We start from the raw sequence: 14,031 nt of genomic DNA, 5'->3' as shown, positions 1-14,031 counted from the left end.
ACATCCAAACACCAGGTTCCAGTTCTGCTAATTCTTACTAGTGTGCCTTTGGACAAGGTGTTTCACCTTCTTGGCTGCCATTTCCCCATTTGTAAATCAAAGTTTGAGACCAGGTAAACATTAAGGTCTACTCCAGTTCTTAAGTGCTGTAATTCCACATGTTTAGAACCCCGTTTAGAGCTTCCCTGTCCAACACGGTAGCTACTAGCTCACAGGGGGCCATTTAAATTCAAATTAAATTTCACTGAAATTAAACAAAGTTAAAATTCAGTTTTCGGTTGCACTAGCCTCATTTCAAGTTCTCAATAGCTACATGTGACTAGGGGCTACTGTTTTTGGACAACAGATATGGAACATTTCTATCATGGCCAAAAGTTTAATTGGACAGGTCTGGAGTAGAGTGATATATTAAATACCATATTTGTCCTTCTAGTGGTGTGCCAACAGATCTAATTAATTTTAATTAAGTATATTACTCTCATTTCATTGTCAGTTTTAATACTGATAATTCATACACTACAAATGCAACCTGTACTTTATTTTAAACAGCAGTCACTTGGAAATGCTCCTTTTACTTGGAAAAATATATCTACAAGAACCATGACTAGAGTGGCAAGCTGAAAAACAGGAGCCTAAGTTCTACCATTCCCATCCAGATTCCTACGTGCAGCCAGGCTGAACTCTGTTTTCCCACCCCGCACACTTGGAAGTTTTCTGTAAGCACGTCTTTGTTTGTCCACTTTCTTCCATTAGACCATTTCTCTTTCCTCCTATGTCCCTCCCCAGGTCCAAATTCATCAAGATCCTTTCCACAGTTATGCTGCGGCAAAGCTGGGAAGAACTGCGTCCAAATGCAGTCATGGTGGCTTAGCAACAGGGATCAGGACGGGCGGCTTAAACAAGTTGTATAAAAGAAATGCCCAGGCAGTCAGGTAGTCAGGGAGCATGCGACCTTGCCTCAATTTGCAATATCAGATATAAGAAAGCTACATGGTTAATTTTCCAAGGTTGGGACTGCCTGAGAAGTCAGTAGCTCAGCTCACCAAAATACATCAAAAAATAAAATGAGGGGACAAAATAAGTCATGAAAGAAGGCTTCTTTGGGTCATTAGCAACTGCTGAGGCGGTCTGCCCCTCATGAGCATCTGGAGAAATGCCAAAATTCTCTGCCCAGCAGCCCACTCAACCCTAGTAGACAGCATGGAACCAGACTATATGAGCATGTGAAGTGTCAACCCCAGCACCAGGGAAAGGTGAACAGCTGGCAGGGGCAGGACTCCCTCCGTCAGCCCTGACAGAGTTTCCAGTCACAAATTAACAGTCAAGGTATCCTTTGTATGAATCACTGCAGTGTAAGAAAATCTATCCTGCTGTGTTTTTGTTACTCCAATTGTCTGGTACTCCAGGACAGATGCCACCACCCATTATCTATTGAAAGTCATGTCTTCCTCCTTAGACCTGCCATAACACTTTATATCATTCTTGAGATACCTACAATGCACCCTTACTGTTTCCTGTCCATTTCTTAATTCCTCTACAAGACTGTGAGTTATAACTGGTACTTTGTACTTCTATTTACCAGCATTTTAGCACAATGGGTATCTTACTAGGAGATGAATAAATACAGAATCTGACAAGAAGTGGATGACTCAGTGAAGTGAATGAATTTATGAGTGAATACTCTATAGCTAATCTGATTGCTACAGCCCCAAAATAACCTAGGTCTTACAGTGTCTCACCTTTACCCAGTCTTTCATAAATGACTTATTTAAATCCTCTTTCTTTAAAGGGACATGTCAGCTGGTCACACATAAGAGTAAACATCCAGCAACAATGTTAACTGCAAGGGTGTGTTGTTGATGTGTACAGTAGGTTGAACACTACTAAGGAATGCTATTCCTAATTGAATTGTACCTTATTTTCTACTTAGTGCTTCTTCATTTAAAATAATTGTGATAATTCTTTTCTATTTTTTAAAATTATGATGAGTACATGATAACAGTATACATTTATGGGGCACATGTGATGTTTTCATAAACGCATACGATGTGTAATGATCAAATTAGGATAATTTGGGTGTTCATTGCCTCAAGCATTTATCATTTCTTTGTGCCAGGGACATTCCAATTCCACTCTTTTCATTATTTTAAAATATATAATGTTATTGTTAACTATAGTCACCCTGTTGTGCTACAGAACACTAGATCTTATTCCTTCTAACTGTGTTTTTGTATCCACTGACCATCCCTACTTTATTCCTTCCTCCCACTACCCTTCCCAGCCTCTGGTGACGATCATGCTACTCTCCCCATGAGTTCAATTGTTTTAATTTTTAGCTCCCACATACGAGTGAGAACATGTGAAATATGTCATTCTGTACCTGGCTTATTTCACCTAATATAATGTCCTCCAGTTTTATCCATGTTGTTGCAAATGACAGAATTTCATTCTGTATTCTTTTTTTTTCTTTTGGAGACAGGGTCTCACTATGTTGCCCAGGCTGGAGTGCAGTGGTGCAATCAGGGCTCACTGCAGCCTCGACCTCCCTGGACTGAAGCAATCCTCCCACTTCAGCCTCCCTGGTTGCTGGGACTACAGGTGCATGCTACCATGCCCAACTAATATTTTATTCTTTTTTATGACTGAATAATATTCTACTGTGTATATGCACCATATTTTCCTTACCTACTCATCTGTTGATAGACAGTTAGGTTGCTTCCATATCTTGGCTATTGTGAATAGTGTTGCAATAAACATGAGAGTGCAGATATCTCTTCAATATACTGATTTCTTTTCTTTTGGATATATACCCAGCAGTGGGATTGCTAGATTGTATGGTAGTTCTATTTTTAGTTTTTTGAGGAATCTCTACTGTTCTCCATAGTGGCTGTACTAATTTACATTCCCACCAACAGTGTATGAAGGTTCCCCTTTCTCCACATTCTCATCAGCATTCATGATCACCTCTCTTTTGGATACAAGTCATTTTAACTGGGTTAAGATGAATTCTCACTGTAGTTTTGATTTTATAATTTTTGATATCATACTTAATTGGATTCAAATAAAATTATCTAGACAAGGTAAATTTAATTCCACATATATAAGATAATACATGAATAAAGTTATTCATTATGACATTGTCTTTAAAAATAAAAGATTGGAAACTCAATGACGATCAATAGGGGGCTAGAGAAATAAGTTATGATATAGCCATTCAGTGGAATGATATGCAGATGCTTAAAGAAAGAAGAATGCTTTCTACCTAATGCATTCCAAAGTAATTCATTACATTGTTGTCTGTAATAGAAAATATTAGAAACTATATGAAGGTCCATCAATAGGCGGGTAGATAAATAAAGTGTGGCACATCAGTAGAATGATATACAATTAAGAAAAATGAGGCTACTCTGCATACATAGAAAGATTTACAAAATACATTGTTAAGTAGAAAAAGCAAGCTCAAGAATTTTTTTTTGAGACAGAGTTTTTCTCTGTCACCCAGACTGTAGTGCAATGGTGCAATCATGACTCACTGCAGCCTCAACCTCCTGGGTTCAAGTGATCCTCCTGCCTCAGCCTCCTGAGTTATCTGAGACTACAGGCACACGCCAACCGTGCTTGGCTAATTTTTTATTTTTTTATAAAGACAGGGTCTCCCTACGCTGCCCAGGCTGGTCTCAAACTCCTGAGCTCAAGTAATTCTCCCGCATGGACCTCCCAAAGTGCTAGAATTTCAGGTGTGAGCCACCTCACCCTGCCAGGAACAAAACTGATAGTGTGTTAATTTTTGTATGAAAAAAAAGGAGAGAGTTTAAGATACATTGGCATAAAGAAACTGAAAGAGTACACAAGAAACTAATAAAAATGGCTATACAAGGGCAGTAGAATTAGGTTCATGAGGGATGTGGGGTGAGAAAAACTTTTCATAAAATACCATTTCATATTTCTGTTTTTACCCTTGCAAGTGCATTACCTATGCCAAAAAATTTAATAGATATTTCCATTATCATGCTACATTTGTTTAACGAATGAATTTTGAAAGAATCTCTAATATATCATTCTTCATCATTCTCTCACCAAGTTTCCTTTCTATTCTCTGCCCCGCCACCCCCTTCTGTATCAAATGCCTTTTTTAACACTCACTACGACCCAGGTGAGGGAAACAGCTGGGGCACAGCACTTTGGAAAGGATTGGTTTTGATCCCATATGAAGCCTAACAAAACCTAATGTTAAATTAAAAAAAAAATAGTTTGGGGAATGTGTTTGCCTAAAAATGAAAGGTGGGATGTGTAGGCTGGGTAATATCTGAAGATTTCAATAATACAGAATTGTATTGTACCTGCTTCATGCTAACTTTTAATGGTCTTATTATCAATGAGTTTAATAATAATGTTTTCATTCTTGAATGAAGGCAATGATTCTCACTTATTCTCTGAAGAACTCATGAACTTTTTATTTCATTAGCCAAAACAGATTTTAATAAGGGAAGGTAACTGAATAGCTATATTAAACTTTCTTTTTTAATATCACATCAACTTCTTAAATATTGAAGACATTAATCTATATTTGGAAACCTGTAATCATCTAAGGTCTTGTATAACCTTCCATTTATTAGAAATAAATTCACACAAAAAAGCAACAATGTTTAAATTTGGTGCTCAAAAGACCCTCTCAGCAAGAGGTAATAAAATGTCAGCCTCATTTAAATGAGACATTATTGACCCCCATTAGTAGGACACGTGCTTGAGTTGACTTTTTCTAAGGGTGGTGATGGATTTGCTCTTGTCCATCCTCACACTCCTGACCTGTCCTCTCATGACCTGGGGCAGACATGTGCTGGACAGCTGGCTGGACCAGGTCTGTGGCCTCTGAACAAAGCAAACCTTGCTGGCCCACACAAAGATTAAACCTGTGACCTTGTTCTCATTAGCTCAATGCCCTAATCACCTGAGCTAAACAGCTACAAAAAATATATAGATTGAACTTTGCGTAGATATATGTCTGTGTGTGGGTGTCACATCCAGGAATAAAATAATATATAACAACAAGCATGAAGCTGGTGCTTGGGCATTAAAGGAGGTCCTCCTATAAGTTATGTGTCTTGTATGCCATGCCCCAGTGGCATTTTCCAAGCTGAGAGCCGAAATATAATCACCTTAAAAGAATTTTATTTCAGTTCTGAAACATAATATAATATGATTCTAACTCCAGAAAGAAATTGATCCTTGAAATTAGTAGTTAGGCACCATGTTCAAGGAGATCCCTCGAAGCAATAGGTTCCACATCTTATATGATCTGGGTTCTCCTGAGCCTTGGACTGAACAAGGAAGTAGAGATTAAGACTAGAGCTAGAGGGGAAAACAAGAGGCAAAATTTTGTCACTAGAAGATACAGAAGCTGTTTATCCAGGCAAAGTTTCATGAAAGAAATACCTGTGCTCCATCAGTTAATCTAGAACTGTTGGTGAGTATCCAGTGTGCTTGTGTGCCTCAGAACCTCTTGCTATAGAGATCTGCTAACAGGAAGGGGACCTCCTCTCATGAAATTCATAATCATGCAGAAAGTCACTGAAGACCAGAGTCCCAGGATTCTTCTTATCCCTGAATAGACAGCTATTCCAGTGCAACAAATAAGGGTCACCAATGCAAGACTCATCAAATGTGAAATATCTCAGATTAGATGTGTACACAAGTGCAATTTCAATGTCATTGCTTCATTTCAGGAGATGAGATTAAGTTCAGCCCAGAAGCTCCTCCTCCTCACTCATTGGAATGGACCCTCTGTCATGAATGACCTAGAAGATAATCTTGGTCACATCTCCAGGCACAACATTAACAATCAACCACTAGGAGGTGGTAACTGAATGCATATCTTGGGTCACAAGAATCACATTCCATGTTAACTATCCAAAAATGCTACTTTCAAGCTCCTCCACTTTTGAAAGATACAATTCTCCTCAGCATGAAGTTCCAACTCCTTAACCTGACATTCAAGAGAAATCCAAGGCTAAGTTGTCTTTGTCTTTGCATATCCATGCCAAGCGGAGGGTTTCCCACGTGAAAGAGCTTCCCACATAAAGAGCTCAATAAAGTATTAAATAAAGAAACAAGTGAATGGCTGAAGCTAATCCTAATTTATCTTTCCATGTGATCTCACTCTACTTCTCTTAATCTTTCCCTCCACTCATAATAGTCTTCTCTTTGTCTCATGAACATGGCTGGCTGTCTCCTTCCTCCAGACTTGTTTAGGATGTTCTCTCCAACTAAGGGGATTACCTTTTATCAAGTGCTTATAACACTTTATATATGTTATCTCAATTAATCCTAAAAAATTAACAAAATAGTCACTATCATATCCATTTTATAGAAGATGTCCATAAAAGCTAAGTAACTTCCCAAGATTACACAGCTAGAAAACAAGAGAACCAAGATTTGAACCCAGATCTGTCTGGCTCCAAAACTCTTCTCCCTTTCAGGGAATTATTCTTTCTTCATATCTCCAAATTCTGCGTTTCCAAAATTGCTTTGTCTTTTTTGGCTTAATGCAAGCTTCAAGGAGAGGAACTCTTCCTGTCCATTCTATCCCATAGTAATCTCTCATTCTTTTAACTTAGTATTGTAAACTCAGTGTCTCAGATAACAATCACAGACTGCCTCAACACTCCATCTATTATTCCTTTTAACTTTTCACTAATCTATTTCTTCTCAGACTAACTAAATTAAAAGCTCATGAAGGGCAGATTCTACACATTGCACATCACTGTATCTCTTCTCAAGCATGGAAGAGACTTGCGCATGTCGTAGGTAGTCAACAAATATATGTTGACTGGTTAATGTTGACACCTCCATCTTTCCACCAAAATCTGTGTACCAATTCCTATTATTATAAGGATACACCCCTTGAAGTGTTTACCTCCTAAGGTTATTGTAATAAATGACGAAAACTTGAAAACTCCAAAGATTAACTACGTTTTTAAAAATATTTTAAAGTTTTTCATTATTAAACTTCTGGGGCATCTCTACTTCTGAGAAGTCTAACACACCAGTGTTAGTGAGATCATCTTGTTAAGATTTTCCTTGTTTCCTTCGAGTACCCTCATTTTCAAAGGTTAATTACCTGGTTGTAAAAGTGCATTCCACAATGAAATTTAACCTACGAGTTCTCCATCTTGAGGTGAATATTCTTAGCAGTTTTTTTTTCAAAAGTAGAAAGCCATCTGTTTAACCAATTTAAATACATACTTATAGAAGAATAAAAAAATAGGAATACAGAGAGAGGTTCATGGATTTTAAGCACTTTTGAGTATTTGTGAAACACATTATGACTTTGATGCTTGGAAAAGATATGAAGTGATGCTTTCTGCTATAAATCAGCACTGGCAAATAAAGAGGGACTAGAAGTTGTGATATCTTAAAGACAAAATTGTTTTGATCATCCAAAATGTTGATCATTTGTGGGCCATAGAAAAGGAAGATTTATTATTTTCGAATGGCTCAATTTCTTAGGAAGATAAAAAAAAATCATTTGAGAAAACATCAAACGGAATGTGGTTCTTATTAATATCACATAACCTTTCTCGCAAAACTTTTCCCTTCTCCAGCCTAGCTCCCATTAGAACCAAACTAAACACGTTGACAGCTCCAAGTTAGGAAGGCGTTAGGCCAATAGTCTACCCTTTTGAGGAACTGAATCATTCATTCAATACCACTTTACTAGTTTTCTTCACGAACCAAATACATGGCGACAGACTCTATTCTGCAGGGTTTAATCACACACGAGTGGTAAAAACCACAGAACGCAGCGCCTAATCAGCCAGGCTTTCAACCATGGACTTACTTTATGCACATATGTCACTCCCATTATCATTAATATCAATAAAACCCTGACATTTTACTCACTCAGGAGAGGCTGGATCTCAATGTTTATGGTTTGATATGTTCTCATAAAAAATATATCGCCTCATTACCAAATAAGTTTATACGAATCGGTATGTTTTAAATTGAATATGCTCCTCCAGAACAGAATAAATCACGGATTTTTTTTTCCCAGAACAATTTTTGAATTATTTCTTTTCTATTCTAAATACTCATATGAAGCTAAAGTTAGCATTTCATATTTAGAATTTTTAAGACAACCAATGAATTCTAGGATTTCAAGTTTATTTTCGGTCTCAATAAACATTTATTAAAGTATGTATATGACAGAGTGAGACTCTGTCTCAAAAAAAAAAAAAGAATGTGTGAATAAATTCAATCACCTGAACTTGGGAATGCAACCCATAATCATAAAGTGGTCTTCCCTAGAGGAGATCCTGGATGAAATTAAAAATAAAAGTTTCAAAAATTAACCTCACATATACCTCATATAGTTGACTCTACTTAACTCTGAGTTTGAATCCCAGGAAGAAATAGTCTTAAGATCTGAACAGAATTGCTTAGGCAGGGGTCAAAGATAATAGATGTGACTATATCTTTAGAAGAAATAGCTTAAACCAGGTGTGGTGGCTCAAACTGTAATCTCAGCACTTTGGGAGGCAGAAACATGGATCACTTGAGCTCAGGAGCTCAAGACCAGCCTGGGCAACATGGTGAAACCCCGTCTCTGCAAAAAATACAAAAATTAGCCTGGCATGGTGGCTCACACCTGTGGTCCCAGCTACTCAGCAGACTGAGGCAGGAGGATCACTTGAGCCTGGGAGGCAAAGGTTGCAGTGAGCTGAGATTATGCCACTGCCTCCCATCTGGGTGACAAAGCAAGATCCCGTCTAAAAAAAAAAAAGGTAGCTTGAACAGTCCTTTGTATAAAAGAGGAAAGCCAGCCGGGCGCGGTGGCTCACGCCTGTAATCCCAGCACTTTGGGAGGATCACCATGTCAGGAGATCGAGACCATCCTGGCTAACACGGTGAAATCCCGTCTCTACTAAAAATACAAAAAAAAAAAAAAAAAAAAAAAAATTAGCCGGGCGCAATGGCGGGTGCCTGTAGTCCCAGCTACTCGGGAGGCTGAGGCAAGAGAATGGCGTGAACCCGGGAGGCAGAGCTTGCAGTGAGCCGAGATCGCGCCACTGCACTCCAGCCTGGGGAAAAGAGCGAGACTCCGTTTCAAAAAAAAAAAAAAAAAAAGGAAAGCCATTGGGGCCATCTCCTAAATCTCCGGGCTATCCCCAAGTTGGTGAACCCAGAGTCGTATTCCAGAGTCTTATGGCTGTACATTAAAACAAAACAAAACTGAGTTAATACCAACACTGCATTCTAAGATCATCCCATCCCCAACTCCCACCCCTACTGCCACTGCCACTGTGTATAGTCACATCTATTATTACTGCCACAATCATATCCAGGTCATATCCAGGTGCAAACCTGCTCATGTAGCCTATAACCTGAGACACTCAGCCGAGAACAGTGAAGGAGCCTGACACTGAGGGTGTGACCTTCCTACCCACTCCACTGGGGAGCAGAAGGAAGAAGACAATCAAGGCTGTGTGAGACCCAGGCTCCCTATTTTTGTTATGGTGCTTAATCAAAATCATCATACCATGCAAACATTGGCATATATCATTTCACAACATCAAGTTTTTTATACAGTTAGACCATTAGCTTTTTGCCCAACAAGCTATAAGCTCAAAGAAGGCAGAGACATCTACCTGGCTTCGCTAAAGTATTGCCTGCATAAAGCCTAATACCTTTCATATACTAGATGCTCAATAAATATGTGATGAATGATAATGGATCAGAGAGCACAGTAAAGAGCCAATCTGCATGGGTTTCATTCCTGCCTGTGTGACAGTGTGATCCTAGTCACTTCTTTGAGCTTCACTCTGTTCCTTGTCTACAAAACAGGGATAATAATTGCATCTTAGTGGGTAATCAAGAAAAATAAATAAGTGAATATGAGAAATGAAGTTAGAACAGGAGCTGACACATAGTATGTGCCATTATTAATTATTATTATTTTCATCATCATGACCTCTAACTACTGGTGTAGAGTGGACCTTGATCAACTTCCAGAATATCATGCATTCCTATAGGTGTCCATCATCCTATGCAAGCATTTATCTGTATAATAAATCATCCTCCTTTTGTGAATGAAAAGACAGAGTGCACTACTTAATAAAATGAATTATTCCAAGGCCTGATGTTTTGCAACATTTAAAGAGACCCTCCTAAGAAGCTTATCACCACACATGCCCTTTAGTATTCTTTCTAAAAACTTGTATCTAAATTACTACCCAAGATCCATTGCTATTAAACATAAAAAATAACTTCCACACACATACATAATTTGCACAAAATCCCATCGGTGCGATTTTGACAGGTACGAGGAGACTCCCGATACTGCTAATTGTTCACTGGGCTTAACCTCAGATGATGATTCAGCTAAATGCTATATTGAATTTCATCATTTCCATTTCCCCTATTCCTGCAGTGACTCTCTGAGGGGTTTACGGTTTTCTAGAGTGGCCTGCTTGGGTGTGTGCACTCAGGTCACTGTGGAGGACTGTGTGAGTAGAACAGGAATGGGAACATCTTAAAACGAAACAGCTGCGTCAGAAGTGGTCACGGCTCGGGCGCAATATGATAGCTGCTATTAAACCCCACTTTGAGCTCCTCATGGCTTTGATGATTTCTTTCTTCCTCTCAAAAGTTTATCATTCTTTTCCTGACTTTAAGTCAACCTCATAAAATCAGCCCGATTTTTGTTTTGGTTCATATTAAAGTTTTGGTTGTATTGTCCATTCGTTTCAGAATTTTTGTTGTTTTTGTTTTTTGCTTTTTCTTTGTCTCTCTGGTCTGAGGAAACTATAAAGTGAGGTGAACCAGTCATGACAAATTCTTGTAAACAGACATGGAACTAGGAATTCTTGTTCCCTAGAGTTCACCTGTCTCACAGCCCTTGCCCTCCAAGGCACTTCCTCTTGGTAAGCATCTGGAAGTGTCCATTTTTGGTGTGGATTTTGTTTTGTGTTGTTTTGTTTTTTCAGGATCTGTGGTACCAGTCTCCCTTCCTGGCATGTCTTATTCCACTGCAAGCTAGTGGAGCGAAAATATTTCATTTCAACATCTGCCAATGGCGTCCTTGAATAAAATTTATTATTCACTATTATAAGAAAACAAGAACTTAATTGCATTGTTGAAATTTAAAATCTTATTTTTCATTCTGACAGTTAACTGTTAAATACACTTCAAGCTCCTAGAAGCAGTTCTAGGGCCTTCCAACCTTACTGTTAGGAAAATCATTTAAATAAAATGTTTCTTGGATTAATATGGTTAATTCCACCGCTGTATTTAGCATAATCTTTTCTTGGGGCAACAATTATTAAGTCACCACTTAAAGACTATTTAATGATGTTGAAATGAAGCCTACACTTAGTCAGCCAACTCATTGGGACTTTTTCAAACTCCCAACCACCACCTGGGATTCATCTCAATTCTCTGATTCTGTGTTTCAAATCAAAGATAGTATTTGCTGTCAGCAAGTCCCCTGATTTATTTAATCCTTCCCCAAAATATATCCTGAAATTCTCACAATTTAACCCCTATTTGTCATGACAGCAGCTCCTCTACAATGACTAAGACACTCTTCAGCATTATCAGGTGTTTGCAGTGGGCTCTGTGACTACGCTGGTGGCCTGGGAGATCAAGAGCAACCCTCTGTAATAGTGTTGTTACTTTATCTTCTCAACAAATCACCAGTAAATTTTAAAAATAATATTTATAATCTCCATTACTTCTCTCCGAAAATAAGAACACCCAAGCATACAGCAAGCATAGCACAATGTGTGGAGGCTCAAGAATCTTTATAGTTCTCATTTTAAGAGTGTCAATTGCTAATTTAATCAACAATATGCATGCTTACTAGTTTTTAGACTAAACAGTACAATATAGGAAAATATGGGTTCAAACACAATAAGGAAAAAAGAAAATAAAGTAAGACAGGAAGAAGAAACAAGAAAGATGAAAACTCTGATTGATTTTTAAAATAAATTTTGGCAATGGAATCTAATGCAACCAAGTTTCATCTTCTAGTGTGTAAATTAGTCAGCTAATAGATTTTTAAGTCATATGTAAAGCAGAAGTCCTATGATAGAGAGGTGGCATTTTTTTCTTCTCCAAAATAGTAGGAAGAATGTCCTACAATCCATAATAAGAATCAAGGGGAAAAATCAGAATAATTTGAGCAGTTCGCTGAAAATCAGTCTCAGAGTTTACAGCTCCTAAATTCTCACTTGTCCTCCCTCTATTTTCAGATCAGTTATGGAAAGCATGGAACTGAAATTCCTGAAGATCAGTTGACATTTTTAAGCTTTTTATTTTGAGAAAATTGTATATCCTCATGCAGTTGTAAGAAATAATAGAGATCCCATGCATGCTTTACTCAGCCTCTCCCAATAGTGACACCTTGCAAAAACACAGTACAATATCACAACCAGGATACTGACGTTGATACAGAAAATTTCCATTATGATAAGCATCCATTTTGTTGCCTTTTCATGGCCACACTCACCTCTCTTCCACCCCACTGCTCCTTAACCCCTGATAAGCGCTTTTCTTTTCTCCATTTCTATAATTTTGTCATTTCAAGATTTCTATATAAATGGAGCCATACAGTATGTAACCTTCTGGGTTTGGCTTTTTTCACCCAGCATAATTCCCTGGAGATCTCTGAACCTCAATTTCTTTACATGCAAAACCTGTCCCTGCAAGTATAGAACTATATTAAAGGGATAATATGTGTAAAGAACACAGGATACAATAGATGATTTGTAAATGCAAATCCCCTTCCTGCACATTATCTACTATTATTTGTTCTATTAATAATATACATGCCTTCTCTTAATGCATTTCCAGCACCACTTGTTTGGTTTTGTAAGAACAACAAGAAATGTTGGCAAGTATGTGGAGAAACAGGATCACTCCTATACTGCTAATGGGAATGTAAAATAGTACAGCCTCTGGAAGACAGTTTGGCAGTTTCTTTAAAAGCTAAACTTGCAACTACTATATAACTGTCTGTCTCTCCTCCATTCCGATGAATAAGAATATTGTTTAAAAATTGTGTTGACATGATATAAAAGAAGCAGGATGATATTGCTTTCAAAAACAAATTCAAACCCAGGTCTACTGCTGTGTGAACTTACGCAATTATCTTCCATCTGCAGTCAACAACACTGGTGGTTTCATCTCTTCCATCTTTAGAATGAACAGAATCAGACCTTCTCTACCTGTCCTACAGAGATGCTGAGTTCAAATGACAGAAATATGTGAATATTGATTTGCAAACAGTGAAGAGCTATACCACTATGTGATCAATAGAATAAAGCTAGTTATAGAAAATGAAGTCCACAGAACCTAGGTCTCATTCATTCTGTCACAGAACGTCAAGGTCAAGAAATGGCAGGAACCACAATGATTTCAGAGTCTAGGACAGTGGTGCCCCAAGGAATGGGGTGTCAGAAGATTATAACAGAAGTCATATTTGTTTTCATACAAACAATCAGAAATGAGTTCACTAATAGGATAACCATTGGCATCAACACCCTTGCTTTGTCCTATGTTACCCAGCTGTCTTGAGCACACAAAGTAACCTCAGGGAAGGGGGACCTCTTGACCACAGAGGGGTTGACAGTGGCCCTCTTATAAGCACACATGGCCTGAAATGTGTTACAATTTGTCTGGCTCAGTTACATGGAAACATATTATATAATCCAGTTTTAACTAAACTAATCTTCACCAAATGAACAAGGGGTTTAAAAATATTCCTGCAAAGAACCTTTCATTAAATGATTCCAAGAAGGCAGACATAAACCATTGACAGGAAAATGGCAGAACTGACACTGCTCCTCCTCTTCTCAGCCACAAAACAAGACAGAAACACTGATGATGTGGATCCAAAGGTAAATCAACCAGAGGATTTTTAAACCACCAAGGCTATTTGAAGTGTGGATTTATACCCACTGTTGATGATGCTGAATCTTACCTTAAAACATTTAAACCTTTTGTCTAATTCTTCTTTTTAATCTTACCCCTTTT

General features: G+C 38.0%; 1 long non-coding RNA gene across 1 annotated transcript in view; it reads right to left on the bottom strand.

The window, feature by feature from the left end:
• Window positions 1-14,031, bottom strand: part of LOC129480352 (uncharacterized) — a 60,787-nt gene that overhangs the window by 33,034 nt on the left and 13,722 nt on the right. The window lies entirely within an intron of this gene.

The sequence above is a fragment of the Symphalangus syndactylus genome, chromosome 4, assembly GCF_028878055.3.
Source record: "Symphalangus syndactylus isolate Jambi chromosome 4, NHGRI_mSymSyn1-v2.1_pri, whole genome shotgun sequence".
NCBI classification, from domain to species: Eukaryota; Metazoa; Chordata; class Mammalia; order Primates; family Hylobatidae; genus Symphalangus; species Symphalangus syndactylus.
This window is presented reverse-complemented; position numbering and strand designations above follow the sequence as displayed.